The following is an 18,305-nucleotide window of genomic DNA, read 5'->3' on the forward strand; positions in this document are numbered from 1 at the left end:
TGCAGTAAGCAGGGTTCCTGCTGTTTCAGAAATACTGTCCTGGAGTCTAATCCAGATACTGTCACTATAGCAGAATTTAAAATGGAGAGACGCCAAGAAGAATGTTTCTTCCCTCATCAGCATCAGCATCTTTTCATTTGAGTGATTTTAAGGGTATTAGAAGTTTCCGTTGAATTTACTCCTAAGGCTCATGTCCTGAAGCAATGGTTGGTGTGTGGTCCTTCTCTGTGTTGGGCTGGAGCTGATCTCATGTGAAAAAGAGAGATGCTGGTTTTGCTTTGCTTCTGCTGAAGGAGAGTAGCTATGGGCCAGTCCCCTTCTCCTGCCAAAGCCTGGAAAATGTTTCTGTCACTGGAATTCCACCGAGAGTGAAACTATGGCAATCCCCATGGTTTCTGTGGATAAAGCAACACAGGGTAAAAAAGTCTGATAGTCCCTTGTGCCTTGTTTCTCCTTAGCATTGCTTCTCACCAGCCCTGAAGGCGGAGAGTTGGAGCAGGTGACAAGCGTAATTATAAAGACTGGCTGTGCTCCTGTCTCTCTCCACCTTCCTTCTTCCCATCTGGCTTTAGGAGGAGACTTTCTGCATCCTAGAGGAATTGTACTTTTGGGGGTAAATACCTTTGTGGATTCAAGATCAAGGCCTGAAATTATATCTTGGTTTTTGTTTTTTTTTTTTCTTTTTTTTTTTCCTTTTTAACAAAACAGGTGTGTTGCTTTTTTACTGAAGTCAGTCCAAGGAAAGAAAAAGAAGAAAGCACTTCCAGAGGGTGATTAATCCCATCTTAAAACAAGTGTGTAAGACAGGTAGGATAAGTCTCTCTCTGAAAATGCCAATCTGTCACCACTATCTATAGAAGGAGCCTTCACGAGTAGCTTAGAGTAGGTGTTTGACTTTTACACGGTTAAATTTAGATGAGATGATTGCCACTTTTTAAGTCAGTCAAAGTGTTTGTTTATCAATGATTAACCGTAATAGATTGAAAAGTTGTGAGAGATAACAAAAGTAAAAATATAATGCCATTGATAGAGATATCACATAATAAGATATCGATAGAGATATCACATAATAAGAAATATCAGTAATGACAATTGCAGATGGTTAACATTTACATTCCCCATTGTTTTTATTCTACTGTTAAATCTTCCCAGATTTTAGGTCTCGTTTGATCTGAAGAGGGAAAAATTTGCCTTTGCTTTGGTGTAAGCAAAAACTGCTGAAATATTTGTAGGATAAAGAACTGATTTGTCCTGGAAATGTCAATTCTTATATGTAGGGTCATTAATCCCTAAAACGAATTTGCAAACATTTATATGTTTCCTTTAGTGTTGTTGGTGTTTTACTTGACACGCTTCTGACTGTTCTCTCAATGAAGAGTGCCCTCAGAAGATCCTGCACGGCGTGCACTGGCAGTTTGCAGCACTAGGCTTTGCATGCGTCTTGACCCAATGTATACAGTCAGCTACGCTGAAATAAACAACGCTTGTCATTTAAGAAAATTAATCATATTTCAGGCTGTTACCCAGGGGTTTCGTTGTGTACGGTGCTTTCACCAGTCATAACCATACTGCAAAAGTAAATAGATAAAATCACTTTTTCTATACAAAAATTAATTCTTGCTGATAGCCTAGTTTTCAGAGTAGATAAAGCTTGCAGAAAAACAGTAGATGCTCAAAAGTTTCAGAATATTGGGACACTAAGAATTTTAAACAAAGTTGGAAAAAGCATATGGTATGTATGGACGGGAAATCCTGTGGTAGTTTTGATTTTACACAGGAAAAAAAGTAGTTGCTTCGGTTCATAAATCTGTTGTATGCGGTATTCAAATAGAGATTTTCATGATCTTTGCTTTCCTCTTTCTTTAAAATGTTGCTTTCAAGTACAGATGGGCCCATACCGCAAGTTTGGGATCCAGATTTGGATTTGGACCTGACATTCATCAGATTGTAGGCATATTTGATCCAAGCATCTGAGGTCAGGCTCTGGTAGAATTAACAGCCTACTGCAAAGGTCTGGGTTGAGTCAATGTCCCCCATATTTCAAGGCATAGGTGTGGAAAAAATATACAGATTTGATTTGACCTGATCTCCAACTTTAAGGTATTTAAATTTTAAAATGAAAGACTTTTAATGAAGCAGGAGGCTGTGATTATTGTTGTGCCTGAAGGATGAAATTGCGTGTGGGGATCCAATGCACCAAGTGCTGCTGGAGATTACAACAAGAGACAGGAACTGCCTAAAATGGTTTCCAACCTAAATACTTGTCCAAGGTCAATAAGAGTACCTATGACAAAGTACTCAGATCCTTGATTTATAATCCGGTACTCTCACCAGATATTATTAAAAAATAATTCTTTTACCACAATATGGTTTTCTATGTATAATTCTTGACCTGTTCCTAGAATAGGATGCAATACCTTAAAACTGTACACCTAGCTGCAGAAAGAGACTTAGACTGCAAATGCTCTGAGTTCCTCTTTAGGCTACAAATCTCTCATATTTCCGAGATTAATGGATTCTAATCCGTTTTTAAATGTTCCATGTGGATAGTGAAGGCGTAACTATCAAAACATTGTAAAATCATAATGTCTGTGTAGCTATAAATTGCTGTTTTCAAAATGAGCTGGAGGTCTCCAACTTATTCCTAAGTGCAAAATCTTAGATGACATAAAACTGCTCAAAAATGACTAGAAGCAAGTTTTCTGGCTTTTGCCAAATGGAAGACAATTGTGGGTCTGCCCACTAACTCTGTATTGGTGTCCATATTGGTGACACTGCAACTAGTCTTGCACAGTGTAGTTTGAATAGATGAAAACCATTTCAGATCAGAAATCAACTGAAAGAACTGAGGCTTTTTGCATATTTCTCTGATATGTCACTCTTATTTTTCATTTGTCAGATTCCGAACTACTTTGTACGAGAGAGACATTGACGGTGAATTCAACTGAAGGTAAAGTACTGGTTCCATGACAGACAGTTTAAGAAAAAATGTTGAAGTTATTGGCTTAGAGTGTTTTCTTAGGCCAAATATATACATTTTACCTGCATTTCAGAAAGCAGGTAAAAGAGAACTTCCAACTCACTATTATCCGAGTTAAATACAAATGCAAGGATTACTTTTAAGGAAGAAAAAGATGCATGATTTAAAAGATCATTAGGATAGTCTTTTGCGGGGCACAGAAAAAAACCTTTACAGATGTTATTGGCTCTTTGGGGTTATACTAAAATAAAAATTTGGAGAAATGCCTCATTTGAATTTATACTCCCTTTGTGGTCCATCAAAAAGGATTCATCTCCTATTCAAATGACTAGTCAATATGTTAGTCAGATCAAATACCACTAATAAGATGCTAAAAATGCTTCTGAGGAACAGGGGGATTTCTTTAACAAGCCATAAAGTGCTTTTTAATCCATTTCTGACTTGTTAAGTTCTTTGTGATTCTCACAACTGTTCCATCATGACGCAGTTTCAATCCTTTGTGTAGAAGGGAAAAATCAAGGTGTAAATCAAGGGCAACGCATAGATATTGCCTTTTCTCTCCCACTGTTACCAAAGCTGCTGTGGAACTCATTGTACTTTCCCATCTCACGTCTATTTAAGACACTGGTGCTGGTGGGTGTTTGGGCTTGATAAAGCTATATTTAACGAGATTGCCAAATCATAGAGCCTAAGTTTTATTAAAGATTCAAAACAACGTAAAAGACCGAAACCTTGTTGGCTCACTACGACAGAGGTAGGAGACTTTGAAGAGAAGAGGAGCTCTTGGTACCCTGAGAAAAGGAAAACCTGGATGCTTAGCTGCTTTGCAAACTGCGGTCTCCTTTGCTTTGAAGAGCTATCTGCTGAGTTATCTGTCTGAGAAAAGTGGCCTAATATTGCAGTTTTGCTGCAGACACAACCTCAGCTGCATGGGGCCCGGGGACGTAGGAGTTCTCCAGATATATCTCTCTAATAGTGGAAAGAAATGCTGAATAGATGAAGATATTATGGAAAGGCTGATGAGAGGGTGGTTTTTTGCATATCTTCCTGATAACATCAGCAGAGCAAAATTCTTCTGTAATTTAGCTCTGAGTTTAAAGAATGATCCTTAACATTTCCCTGATACCCAGGATGTGTTTCCTGTCCTGGTGGTGTGAGTGGCAAAACCCCTCAGCCCGTTTTGTTTCAGCTGAAGTTTCACATCCCTCACTCCCATTTTCATTTCATTTTCTTTTTTTTTTTTTTTTAAACTAAACATATTTAAGTTTTAGGATTTTAACTACAGTTAGAAAATAAATGCTAATTGGGGGGAAAAAAAAAAAAAGTGTTTCTGATGAGGGTTGTTTTCCTTTGCTCACCTCTGAAGAGATCAGAATAAGTCAAACTTCATAATCTGCTACCAAGTCTTTGGAGATAACCCTGAAAATGGCATATGAAATCCCCCTTATGACTTCTTTTATTTGCTGAAAGCACAGTGCATGTGACCATCCCTATAATTTCTGATTGACTGAATTTGTAACTGATGTTGTAATGTATCGTGCACAAGTTTATCTCTAAATTTTGTGTGGAATATGGGGCACCGTCCTATAACTTATAGTTTATTCAATAAAAGTAAATGAGTTTATTCATGAAAATAAGTTTTGTGGGATTAGGCCAGTGAATACCAACCATTTGGGACTGAGAAAATAAATAGTAACATTTAATAAATATACAGTGCACTAAGACTATATTTATTAGTCTTTTGACATTTTTATCTGGCTCCCATAAAGAAGTCTTTGGAGCTGGGACAACAACTGGTGCAGGTAAATTTCCTACATTGTGAAAGGATCTGGTATTTAGTTTATGGGAAGCAGGCCTGAGCAGATGTGAAAAGTTCAAATAAAGGAAGGCCAGATTAAACGCACTTTTGTGGCTGGAAAATCAAAACAGATGTTATTATTCAACCACAAAAAAATCTATGTGCACTTAAGTAGCATTAGGTGTCTGATCAGTTACTTTTTTTTTTAAGTGAAAATAACAAAATGATTATAAAATTATACAGGCTGATAAAATGCTTTAAAATGTTACCAATGGACTGAATAGTTTGGTCAACTAGCTAATGGGAAGGGGTAGAACCAAAGTAGCTCTCACAAGACCCGTAGAAATATGAGTAAATCTATTTTTGAAGGGAGAATCAAGAAAAGAAGATACAGGCACTGGAGGAGGAACAAAAGTGAATAGATCCTCTTATCTGAACCCCTGATGCATATCAGAGAAATAATGATTTAAGATGGGTGCACTTTATAGCTATCCATAATATTTTCTGGAGACCTGCCCATATGAACAGGTTCATGTTGGCAGAGGATGACAGGTGCTGGAGGTCCCAGGAGCCCTTGACAACAAGCAAATGTTTGCAGGGTATGAGTGCTGGCAAATAGTTTTACAAATTCTTTCTAATTAAAAGAAAATGCAACATTCAGAAATGTGTACATTAAAGAAAAAATAAATGGAATAGCACAGGAGGACTGAAGTGAGTATCTTTGTAAAAGCCAGCTCATGTAGGAAAAAGGTTTTTTCTGGAAAAGATGACATGGTTTACAGGACTTGTTTGTTGGCCTGGCAGGGTTTTGCTCTTGATACCGAGCTTTTCTGGACTTGCTTGCTGGGAGTCAGAGGTAAATGAAGAGTAGTTGACTTGGTGGGGTTGGTAGGCCTTCTTAAATACATCTGGTAAAAGGGGAAGCTGCTGGCCATTGCTTCCCTGTTCAGAGGGAGATAGAGTCTAAGACATTAATGTTTCAAGAACAGCAAAAGAGAGGACAAAGCTGCAGTCCATTTTTGTTGCAATTGTTTGAGTTGCTGCATGAATACCTAGGGTTTGCATGTTTGGGAGGATGTTGTGTAACAATAGAAATTTCTCCTGTCCACACTGTCATGCAGTAATTGATCATTGCTTGCCTGCTTCCTTGTCTTCGGCATCGCCAGGTCTGATCTCCGTTGACGTCCAAACTAAGCTCTAGGCTACACTTTCAAATCTGCTACTTTTCCAGAGATGAAATAGCCCTGCCCTGCTGAAGTGTCTGAACCCCTCGGTACGGGCGGTACGTGGGAGATGGACTGTTGCGGTGTTCGGGAGACATGAGGTTTTTCCCCAGCCCTTCTGCTTTCCTGTAGCATTTCTGGGGTAAATCACATCAATCTGCTCTGAAGAACTGTACCCATCTGCAATGCAGAAATAAGAGTGGTATAGCCAAAGAACGATTATCCTACCACGTAATGAGGACTAGGAGCTTTGCTCAGCGACCCTATAGCTCATTTATTCTCTGCATACACGTCCATAGGACCCATTTTTGCCGTGCAATTAAGATTACAGAGGGTTACCTCTAGTTTAATCTAAAGATTGTTGCAGCTAATTTGAGCTCTTCCCTGGTCCTAAAGCTCTGTGGTTAGGAGCAGTCAAGATAACTGCTCTCAGTATCTAGGTCGTTTCAATAAAAAAGGGTTGTAGCTCCTCTGCCACACAAGTCTTCTCTCTACTTTTCCCTTATTTAAAAATGCAGCGATGCTGGCGGCCACACCTTTTAGAAAGGTGACTACTTGGCCATGATTCATACAGTTCTTAATCAGTTGTGTTTGGGAAGACTGTAAAACTGAAAAACCCCACTGAAAACGTGATTAAATGTTAACTCTAAAGGTGAAATCCTGGTTGGTTTTCAGGCAACATCAGGCTCCTAAAAGCCAAAACCAAAAGGCTTTTAAAGGTCTGAAATTCCTATTAAAGTCTGTGTTTTAGTGACCTAAATCCAACTGAAATACAGTGTAATTAAGACTTCCAAGACGCTTGGGGTTTATTTCTAAGAATCGCTTAGATGACCTGTAGGCAACTTTCAGCTTATTCAAGGCACTATGTAATTTTAAAACTATGAATGCTGGCCATTTCTATCAGACACCTTAGCAAGCCTCTGTAAAAATGCATATTCCTTAAGAAAAAAAAAAATCTTTTGTGGCGTCAAGACACAGCTAATATTGTTGCCTCATCTCACTAGAAGAAAAGGTCCTTCCCATTCTCAAGGAGACTGTTGTTTGGATATCACTGTGAAGGTGGAAAACACATAATATGGGAAAAGAAGAAGGGACCCTTTGTCTTTGCCTTCTTTCCTAACGTGGATGCTACGTATCTGACTGATGCAAAAGGGTCAGAGAGAGAAAAATGTGTAAATAATTTAATAGGGAAAAGAATTGTAAGATAGCAATTCACTAGACTAAGGACAATAGAGTACAAAATGCCATAAAAGATAATAGGCTTATATGAATTGGCATGTGTTAGTGATTATGCAATCATTCATTTCCCACAGATTTCTTTTTATAGGAAACTTCGGAAAATCCCTAAAGAACTGACCGAGTCATTTAACCACAACAGGTTTCTTTTCAACATGGCTAGGAGTGGGCGATAAATATTTTCACATATTTATGCACTGATGGCTTGTTTTCATCTGCTGGAAGCTGTGATGCAGAAGGCGGCAGGGGACGGTGGCTCAGCCCCACGTCGAGTGGGTCCCCCTCCTGCCACACACCGTGTGGGACCAGGTGGCAGAGATCCAGGTGGGAATGGACTCGTGTGATCCGGAGCTTCGAGGTTTGGTCCATGCCTGATGCGACAGGCGCTGGGGAGGCCGAGGAGAGGGATTTCTGCTCCAGAGAGCGTTTCCAGCTCTGGGCTGGATGCAAATCCCTCTGGCTTGCAGCGAGCAGTTGAGCTCTCCTCGGTCACTGGCAAAAGTAGTCATTTGCTTCCTTGCTGTCACAGACTGCTTAAATACTTGTATTTCTGACAACAGTTTTCCTTCACCACTGGGCTAAGGAAAAAACAAAACCTTGATCTGCACTTCTAAGTTTCTTAAGGATTTTTTTTTTTTTTTTCTTTTTAAATAGGTTATTTTCCTTGCAGTCTTCAGGACAGTTGCTCGCAGCCTCAAAATGTCCCTGCTGCTTCAAGATGTCCTGCCAGTGGACTAGCTAGCTCCAAGGAGGCCCTGACCAACCCCAGTATCCTCACGTGTGTATCACCTATCTCAGACTCTTCTTTTGCTGAAGCATCTCTGACCTAAGCCAGGGAGGTGCGGAGGCTGCTTCCTACTCACAGCTCCTTCTCCTGCTCCGCTCCCCTTCCCGGGGCTGCTCTGCTGATGTTGGCAGCGCTTGCCCTGGGAACGGGCAACCTGCTCTTTGCAACTTTCTCATTGTATATGCTCATCTCCAGCTTCACCTCGTGTCAGCGTTGTCCAATTAATGCTTTTAACGGGGTGCAGTGCACAGGAGCGGGCGGCGTGCTTTGCTTTGCTGTGCTCTGCTCAGCCCTGTGGAGCAAAAATGCTGTCCCACAAGGAGAAGATGGGCAAGTTTATGGTGTTTCTAGGAGCTTAACACACCTGCAGCCCCAAAATATGGCAACCTGGCTCAGAGTAGGCAAAATGGGTTTAATCATACCTGTCTCACAAGAACCTTCAAGCCTAATTTTGCTGGTATCATTCAAATGATCTTAGTCTGGTGCAAAGTATTATTCTTACTCCTATATAAGTAGCAGTATGAAAGGAGAATGGACGAGAGACTTTGAACTCCAAATCATTTTAAAAGACTGAAAAATAAAACCACTTGGAAGATCTGGATCTCCCTCGTGGTTTGGCTTTCAAATCCAGAATTCTGATGTCTGAGAGATGTCATAAATCAAAGCCATCCATCAGGTTACAGATATCTCTGAATATGAAATAGTTTATTATTAGAAAAAAAGAACAAAAGAAAGTTGCCCATTAAATCCTGCAAGTGGTTAAAAATGGTCATTAAGAGCATTTGCAAATGTTTAGCTTAGCTTAACTTAGACGGACACAATTTCGATTAGACCATGATTTTTTTTTTTCTTTTAACTACATTACTAAGCTAGCTATGAATAGTAATGTTTTCATTTTAAAAATACATTGACTCCCTTCTCAGTTTCAGCCCTCTCCTGTCATATTTTGAACTGCAGTGTATGTACTAGGATAGGAAAAAAACCCTAGAAGGGTGAAGGTATGTCATACAAAGAGAGCCTGATCAACCCCTTTTCAAAACAGCAATACTCTCACCAAATCCTTCCCCACCATCAAACCAGGAGCAAAACCAGCTCGCCACACTCTGCAGCAGGGACAGGGTCTCCTGGTGGCTGCTGGTCATGGGCAGTACTTCGGAGCTGGGAGCTGTGCACGAGTGTGCTTCACCTGCGGTGCCTGAGCTGATCGTGGTTGCATAAATTATGTTTAGAAAAAGCAGTCAGCTCCAGCTGGCTCAGGGCAGAGCTTCTAAAAGGGGAAATTTCTTGATAGTCACATAATAAATTTTAAAAAGTTGTCATCAGTGAAAGTCATGTATGATGGTTTTCTCCTTGGTTTGATTGAAAATGGCTCTCAATCTCAAGTGCTTTGGGAATGGTCACTGATAAAAAGTGCTACCTTTTTCTTTTTCTTCTTCTCCCCCTCCTCCCCAACCCCCCCAACCCCCGTTACCCCTTGCTTTCACTTGAATCCTTCCATGTTTTGTACCTATGTTTCCAGTCTCCAACCGGGAGGGTTTGGCTCGGCAGGAGCCCTGCCGCTCTGGGTGTTCAGTAATCCCACGGAGCCAAGCACTCTGCCTGCCGTCCCCGGCATTTACTCCCGCTATTTTCTAACTTCAGCCTTTCATAACATGTCAGTCAGCTGTACTTGGCACATGCCAACACATCTGAAAGATGTAGTTACTTCTACCAGGAAGGCTGATATTGCAAACTCTTATTTTAAGTCAGGTTTAGGATATCCTTGGTGGGTGGCATCAGCCAGCGCAGGGTACACGTTTGTTAGGCTGGGGATGAATGCTAGGAAAAACTGGCCGTTCAGCTGGATCCCGTGCCTTTGCTGCTGAGAGGATATTCAGGCCCAACCAAACTGTGGTTCTTGTTCCAAACACCTGAACACAGGCGTTACTTTTATAGGCTGTGCTCTGTCTGGTTCTAGTAAGCTGCCCCATTCGGGAGGAGATGCTTCTCAGTACTCCGCTGGTGGAAGGGTGGCTCTTCCTCCTCCCAGACGCCACTGCACAGCAATTCCTGTGCATGCTCTCACCTGTCAGGATGCAAAGTTTTAAAGTCTTTTGCAAATTTTGCTGAAATGTTTTTTGCAGTTAGAAAATACAAATGCAAGGTAAAGTCTGCGTTGCCCATCATGTACTTTATTAAAGAGGGCGTGAGCGCTAGTCCGAGTTACTCCTGCAGCAGTACATTGACTGAACCAATAATGCCTGTGATTTTAAAGCAGTGTTAATCTTAGGCAATGAGTTCTGAATAATGTTTATTAACTATATTTTAATGACTTGTCCGTTTTCTAAAACACATGCCGAAGTATTTTAGAAATCACTTAGTAAATGTAGTTTTAATTCTTTTCCCATATTCATGGGCTGCTACTTACTTTAAAAAAAAAAGAGAGATTAGAAGGTTCAGATTTAGAGCAGCAAATTGCTGTGCTAATCTGCAGGTATTTCTCTTCTTGATACGGCCACTAATGTCTAATCTTAGCGACGCAGGCCCAATCATTGTGCTTTTTCATTAGAGCTGCAATGAACTGCGTGCCAGGGACTTGAACTCTGGTGAGCAAGCTGCTCTGAGCTTGCAAGCTTTCATGTGAAAATGTACTGTGTTCTTTTTAGGCTCATTCTTTAATACACATATTAAGTTCATGCAATACTTGGAGAGTTCACGGTATCAGCTCTGGTAGGAACAGCGTGCCTTTGAACCTCTGGTCAGTGTGGTGGTTAGGGCTGGCCACAAACAAGAAGCCATGAAAAATATTCAAGCCTTTTAATTTGTTTCTTTTTCTCAGGAGAGACAAAATAAAACCTCGGGAATTATTTTTTTGCATGCAAAATGTTATGGACAAAGGCTACGGAGAGCATCTTCCCTGATGGATGGTGTCTTCAATGTGGGCAGTTCAGAGCTGGGATTTGAAGCTGGACCTCCCCCCAGTCCCAGACGTGGGACCATCAGGCCACGGGTGAGTCTGGATCAAATCCTCTCTCTTCCCTCCTGCTATCCAAAAGCCTCATCCTAGACGTAAAAGAAAATAAATCCTGCCAACAACACTTTTGGAGAACAGATAACTCTTTGTGAAAAATTCAATACTGTTAAAATTTTTTTGATAAATCGAGCTTTGCAGAACATTTTTTTCCTGGGGGTTGTAATGGTCATGACTGGTCTGAGACCTCAGTGTTATGATGTGCCTGTATGTGACTTACTGTTCCTCTCCGTGAAGCACATAACTGCGAGGTTTTGGTGCAGACTTCAGTAACGAGAGATGGTCATTGATGTTTCTTTCCTTATGAGATGGGGTGTTACTCTTGAGCAAAGGGTGTTATTTGGAAATCCTCACCAAAAGGTGAGGAGCACCTCCAGGGAGATATCCCCCCAGTGTTTCTGAGCATGAAAGTCTTGATAACTGCTTTTGATCGGCTTTTCTTAAGCTTTGTTTTCATATATTCCTGCATTGTTTCCAGTATTTTGATGTTTCTGCAGCCAAGTGACCATGCAGTATGCTCCCATCTTGCTGAGAGCTAATCCATCTCCCCTTGGAACAACCTTCTGTACCTTTGTCTCTAGAGTCTCCTAATTTTTTTGTAATCTTTCACTTTATTCATTTCAAGTACCTGCTAGTTTTGACCCTTACCGAGGAACTTATTTCTCAATTCTTTTGGTTCCCAGATAAGGGGATTGAATTTATACTTTGAAATCAGTGGTCATTTGACCACGGGCTTTAGAGACAGTTAAGATCATGAGGACCAAACCGGTGAATACAGAAGAGAAGCAACCTTGGTTTAATATTGAGAACCTAATCCTCTGCTTTCTGTTTTTCTGCTTGGACCTACGGCCCGCTGTGTAAAGCATTTAGGGCATGGGGGGCATTGGAAGAAATCACCTTCACTTTCCAGAGCAGACTTCAAAGGAAAGCTCACTTTCCCCATTGCTTTTTATCTTTCTTCTATTCCTAGTGCTCACTTTATTTTTTTTTTTTTCCTCCACGCTGCTGTTCCAATTTTTACCCACTTTTAATTTCTCTATTAACTTTAATTAGGCTCATGAGCTTGATCACCAGGTGGGTTTTCCCCAAGCTTCCACAGCAATGCTTTCCACCAGCAGCAGACTTGCAAGGGAATTTTGTTAAGCTGCAGATAGGAGGTAGGAGACTAATGTTATCAGATACAGAGTGCTTCATTGCTAAGTGTTTTTTATATCTGGTGAATTTGCCAGGAAGCATTATATATTTAATTATTTTTAAGCAGGCGGGCTCGAGAGCCCCTGATCAGTGGGGTACCAGAGGGCAAATGAGAGAAGAGGGACGTGGCGTTAGCCAGGGGAATGATTCATACCTCTGAAGTTCACCAAATGCTTGCGTATCTCGGGGAAGTAGCTCTGCATCCTCCAACTGCCTTTTCTGAGGAAAATGTGGTGTCGGAAAAAAAAGAGAAAAAAATAAAAAATAAATCCCTGGATTCACTTCTGGAGAATCTCAGCACATGCGAAGTGTGCTGCGAGGAGGGAAGATTGGCACACACCTTTTGGACATTTTGTGCATGGTTTTCCTGGGCAGGTTCTTACAGCGTAAGTTTTTCCTGTATCAAATGCAAAGTAGCATAAAATATGAGCTATCGGGGTGAATTACAATTTTTGTAGCCTTGGTTTTGTGATCATTTGCATATTCAGAATCTGCCTTGGGTTTTCTTGTTTTTATTCTTCTTCTTTTAAAATTACATTTACCTGAAGAAGGGCTTAGTTCTGAGTGCACAAAATCAGCATTTTCTCTGCAGTTGACTTTAATCCTACCAAAAGAATTAACACTTAAAGCAGAAAACCTTCTTTGGGTCCTACAGGGCATTAGAACATCTCAGGTACTGGCTGCTGGTTTAATAAAAGGATAGGATTTCCATTTACTTCAGGCAGGCTTAATGTATTGTTCTTGTAGTGAGACAGTCAGAATGAGTCAGGAGCCAAAGAATACACTTTATAGACACAAATAATCGTAAATTCAGAATGTCACCTTTAGGCAGAGGCATTTTTATTATTGTTAGTGGAGCTGCTGAGTAGGTTTGATGTTTTATTCTCTTGAGTACTAAATGTTCCAGAGTACCACAGCCCTATCTTTATCAGGCTCACAAGAAGGGAACACAGCCAAACTTGCTTCCTATACTTCTCTATGATTGATAGCAGATGGCATGCTTTAAAATAAACCTATCCATTAGCAGTCCTCAGTGTTTTTACTCAAGGCATTTACAACTGTCTCAACCAGAAAACACATTCGCTCCACAAGCTAGTTTCAGTCTGCAACAGCTGTACAGGTGCAAATCTTTCATTAACTCTTAAACCGTGGTGAAATAAATGTTGCACTGTATTTTATTTTTAGCGGAGAGATTGTTCTTCAGAGGAGAAGTGGATTATATTCTCCCTTTGCATGTGGCAGAGGTTTGTGTTAATAAACTGATATTAAGACAAGGGGTTTTTTTAATTTTATTTTTTTTTCTAGTCCCCTGTAGATTTTTTAGGATGCTATATTGCCAGGAGATAAACGTGGATCTTTGTAGGTGTATACTCTAAATGGTCAAATAGCAATACTGGAGGAATTGTAATTTGGGGTTCCTGGGGAATGGCTGCCGCCTCTTTTCCCTGTCCCGGTAGCATCATCTGGAGTGGCAGCACTTGCTAAACGCGATGGAGGAGATGCTGCCCACATCCCCCACCTCTGCCTCGTGCTCTGGCTGGTTGTCTCTCTGGTTTATTGGGGAGATGCAGGAAGACACACACACTCTTGTGTCACCCCCACACACACACACATGTATATGTATTCAGCCTGATTCTGAGCTCGTTGCTGGCAGGATATTCCATAAATTGATTGCTAAAATCTGTCCCTATATTCCGTATTTTTTTTGCCTAGATTTCTGTGCAGTAGTCATAAAGGATGTTAAAATTTACCCGGCAGTCCTTCTGATACAATGAACTCCCAAGCACCTCCCCAAACATTAGTACACTAGCAGCTAGAGCTTAAAATATTAGTAGCAAATCTTTAATATTAGCATTTAGCATTAATATTAGACAAGATCTTAAAATATTAGAGCCAGATAAAACAGTATTAACAGGGGTATAGGAGTCATTAAGCAGAATAACCGTCACTGACTAAATGGATACTGAAACTTTAACATGCAAACCAGTGTAGATGATAGGAACTTCACAGAGACAAGAGGATCCTTTCATTTAAAAGGAGGTTGGAGACACGAAGGTTAGGGATTTGAAAGCTGGTAAATAAAACAACACAGCGGGAAAAGTTATATAGAATGTGCCATCTCGTTAGTGGCGATCATGTCCTATGTTATTTTTCATAAGCTGAAAAGATAAAACAAGAAGACAGGCAACATTCTGTTGCAAATAGATGGAAATTGGGGCATTTTTTGTATAAATCTAAAGTAGCAGGAGAAAAATACAAATGTGCTCTCAGCACTCTAAGTCCATGTAGGGTAACGGAGGTGCTAAAATGATTCAGTATGAGGGACTGCAGCTCCTGTGCCCTTTTAATGACATGATGAGCAAAGTTGAGGGACCTTGAGCTTGATACCACTGAGGTGGGGGTTACTGCCAAGGTGGGGAGCAGTCCTGTGGCGGGGCAGCTCCTGAGCAGGATCTGGCTCTGTGGTGGCACGGGGGATGAGCCCCCGTTACGGCTCATGTCAGCTCTGCCCTGTAAGCACCTGGAGGATTTAGCGCTAAATGAAATGGGGGGAAAAAAAAACAAGGCCAGCTGTAGACATAAGAAGTTTAAGAGCATCAGTACTTGCTTCTAGCTAATCTCTCTTGATGACTCCTGTAAGCAGGCGAGGCTAGTCGTTCCCATTAATTATTCAAAGCCCCGCACCAGTTTCATAGCTGAGCGGTGTAAGAGGATGTGCAGTGTCCCCATTTCTCAGCCTGACCGGGGGAAAGGCACGAGACGGGGTTTCCCCTGCCATCACAGAGTGACACCCCATTTTTCACACGGGAAAGGTGAGCCCAGTCCTGGGACACTCTGGCTTTGTGAAACCTCACCTGTTTCTGAAGGGTCTGATGACCTGAATGCAGGCAAGGCTTTGGTAGGGTCATATCCCATCTTAAACCAATGTGTGCTGATTTTTTTGGGGGGTCAGGACTGCAGTCTTGCATGTAGATCAATAATTCAAAAGATACAGGGTTACATTCATTAATGTTTCATTACAGGAGGAAACAGAGGGAAAGGCGGGCACCCTAAGATCCACATCACGTCCACCATATCCTTGGGCAGATCAGGAACCCCGTCTTAACACTATACAGATTTTTTCCTTATTTAATGTTGACATTAAGGTACAGAGTGGAAAAGGGATGGCAGTGGAATCATGCGGGCTTTACATACGTATTCCTTCTGTTGTTTGCTGTCTCAAGGAGGCTGCCAAAGCATTTTAGTACATCATGCAGTATGATGTAAATACAATCAGAAGAAACAGAAAAACATTCACAGGAAAAAATCTATTCCAGTAGGGTCTCTTGGATCTGTTCTAGAAACAAGCCTTGATTTAGCATTGGTATTTGGAATAGCTGTCTATCTATGCCTAGGTATCTACCATTATACCATCTTTTTGTTTCGTTATAGCAAATAGCATGTATTTCATTATAGCTTTTGGCGTTGCTGATGGATTTTTTTTGTGAGATTGACTTTTTGTTTGGTGTCCAGGATTGGTCACACCTGCACAGATGGTCCTTTAGCTTGAAGGTGGGAATCTAAATAATTTGACTTGTTGAAGATGGCTGCTCTGTGTGCTGCTTTGGGTCTGCTGGCATTATGGGGGAAGATGTACCTAGTCTATTCCTGATGTAATTAGCAGCTTTCTGAAGAAGAAAAATAGCTTGGCATAAAGTAACTGTGGATAAAATAACTTCTATAATATCATAAAATCATAGAACTATAGAATGGTTTGGGTTGGAAGGGACCTCAAAGCCCATCCAGTCCCACCCCCTGCCATGGGCAGGGACACCCTCCACTAGCCCAGGTTGCCCAAAGCCCCATCCAACCTGGCCTTGACCACTGCCAGGGAGACAGGGGCAGACACAGCTTCTCTGGGCAACCTGTGCCAGGGCCTCAGCACCCTCACAGGGAAGGATTTATGCCTCACATCCCATCTCCATCTGCCCTCCTGCAGCTTCAGGCCATTCCCCCTTGTAATTACCATATGCAGAATCTGATGTGTTTCGTTGCCACTGCCATCAGGGCGATAATTTCCAGGAGTCGAGGTGCACAGGTGTCTAAATATCTTTGGACATTTGCACATATGTTCCTCCTGAAAGGCAGGAAAACATTTTCTTATTTCTATGAGAGTCAATATGACTCTCAAAGTTAAGCATCTTCTTAAGCACTATATGAGGTGGGGGCCAAAGAACAGAGTTTATTTTGATACCACAGGCTACTGCAAACTATGTAAGGTCTTTATAGTAATAGTTTCATTTAGTAAAGAAAAAAGAAAAATCCTTCTATCACCCCTCCAAACCCTTTATTTATTAATGACCTAGAAAGATGTGACATTATTATTAAGAAATGAACAAACTTTGCCTGGATACAATCCCGCACGCTCAGAACTGGTGCTACTCCCTAATAGCCCCTTTTTCTGAACTGAGCAATGAGTCCCAGTCCCGTCCCTGAGCTGGTAAGTGTTGGAGGGTAGCCAAGGGCGATGAGGAAGGGGAGGATGGAGAGGGGCTATGCTTAATCCCCAGTACATTTGGCCTTTCTGTGAATAAGATGGATTTCTGATGCTGGTCTCCGTGCCATTCATAGCAGTGGTGCCAGTAGTAAATTTGTGCTTGCACTGAAGAACCCCCCATGCCCCCTGCTTCCTTGCCAAAACTAAACTCAACTAAAATAAATCATATTTTAGGAAGCTAATTACACAGCCAAATAACAGAAAGATATTGAAAACTGTTGTATGCCTAATATTAAATGAATTTATATTGGCAGTAAGGAACACATATACTAAAAATAAATAGTAACATGGCAAAAGAGTAAGCAATGGAATTTAAACAAAAAAGTAATGCCAAGCATTGGGAATGGTATTCAGACTTACTACAGAACTAACACTCTGTGCACCCGTTACACACAAACTTTCACAGTTTAAATCTGTTCCAAATCAAAGTTACTGTTTTATCATCTTATTGTATTTCTTGGAAAACTAAAATATCAGTATATATTCCCCCTCCAGCTGTATTACAGAAGGTGTATAGAAGTCCCTTCACCTCTCCCTCTGCTTTAAGGGGAGAACTGCTGGAGGCTGGGGGTGATCTCAGCTGAAAAAGCAGGTACAACCTAAACAGAAGCAACCCATTAAGAGGAGAGAGAAGGGGAGGGGAGAAAAAAAAAAACCCAAACAACTTTTGGAGAAGATTTTTAAAAGTTTCCTGATGGATCAGCATCCTTGAGATTAAACATTCCCATATGTAAGTTGACATTTTAAAATGTAAGTCTTATGAAAGATAAGAAGGAAATGGTGAGAAATGCAACCTTAAATATTTTGAAGCATGACTTCCTGTATTATGTGGCAGTTGGCAAAACTTTCGGGGAAAGATGCACGCCTCAAAATCCGTGCAGCACGGTGCACGCATTTGCCTAAAAGTTTCCTCCTGTTGCTCACTAGTTTCGCGTTCAAAATCTTCCACACCTTCGGAGTGGAGTCCTAGTATCCCTTCAGCGTTGCTTTTAATCTCACAGACAGATGTTTTAGATCAATTGCTCAAAACAGATCAGTTTAGCAGTCAGAAAACACTGTCAGAAAAGATTTGTTGTAAGGAAGACAAAACCGTGAAATAAAATTGAACTTTTATCCCCATTTGGATGGGAACTGCGCTTGGCTGGGAATCCCAAGGGGCTGAACACAGTGGCCTATCATGTGTTGAAAAAACAAACAGATGACAGTACTCTGCAGTAATCAAACAAACACTGCTTCCGAGAAATAGTGTGTTCACTATTGTTCAGTGCTGCAGGACAAAAAAAAAAAAAAAAAAAAATATAATTATTGAAGAAAGAAAGGTGGCGTCATGACTGAGGCAGGGGAAGATGGGACAAGCTGCTGGCAGTGTCCCCGGGTCCCCGCCGGCTCCGCAGAACCCACTGTTTCCTTGCGGTAAAGGTGTGACACACACAAGTCTTAGCAGAGCAGCTGGACTTTATTTTCCGACGTTGTTCAGAATCAGGAATGATTAACACGCTAGCTGTGGTGGGTGTCAGTATTTCCTGGCTGCAAGAGCTCT

At 41.2% G+C, this 18,305-nt stretch overlaps 1 long non-coding RNA gene across 2 annotated transcripts in view; it reads left to right on the top strand.

Annotated features, from left to right (window-relative positions):
- Positions 1–400: 400 nt before the first annotated feature.
- Positions 401–18,305, top strand: part of LOC142602396 (uncharacterized) — a 42,255-nt gene continuing 24,350 nt past the window's right edge. The window contains exons 1-4 of one of the 2 annotated variants that reach the window (XR_012836194.1): positions 401–807; positions 2,900–2,950; positions 7,892–8,015; positions 10,843–11,013. This is a non-coding gene — a long non-coding RNA (uncharacterized LOC142602396). Of the gene's footprint in view, positions 808–1,997; positions 2,101–2,899; positions 2,951–7,891; positions 8,016–10,842; positions 11,014–18,305 lie in introns of those variants that run through there. The other variant, XR_012836193.1, reaches the window with a different exon arrangement.

Source organism: Balearica regulorum, chromosome 6 (genome assembly GCF_011004875.1).
Source record: "Balearica regulorum gibbericeps isolate bBalReg1 chromosome 6, bBalReg1.pri, whole genome shotgun sequence".
NCBI classification, from domain to species: domain Eukaryota; kingdom Metazoa; phylum Chordata; class Aves; order Gruiformes; family Gruidae; genus Balearica; species Balearica regulorum.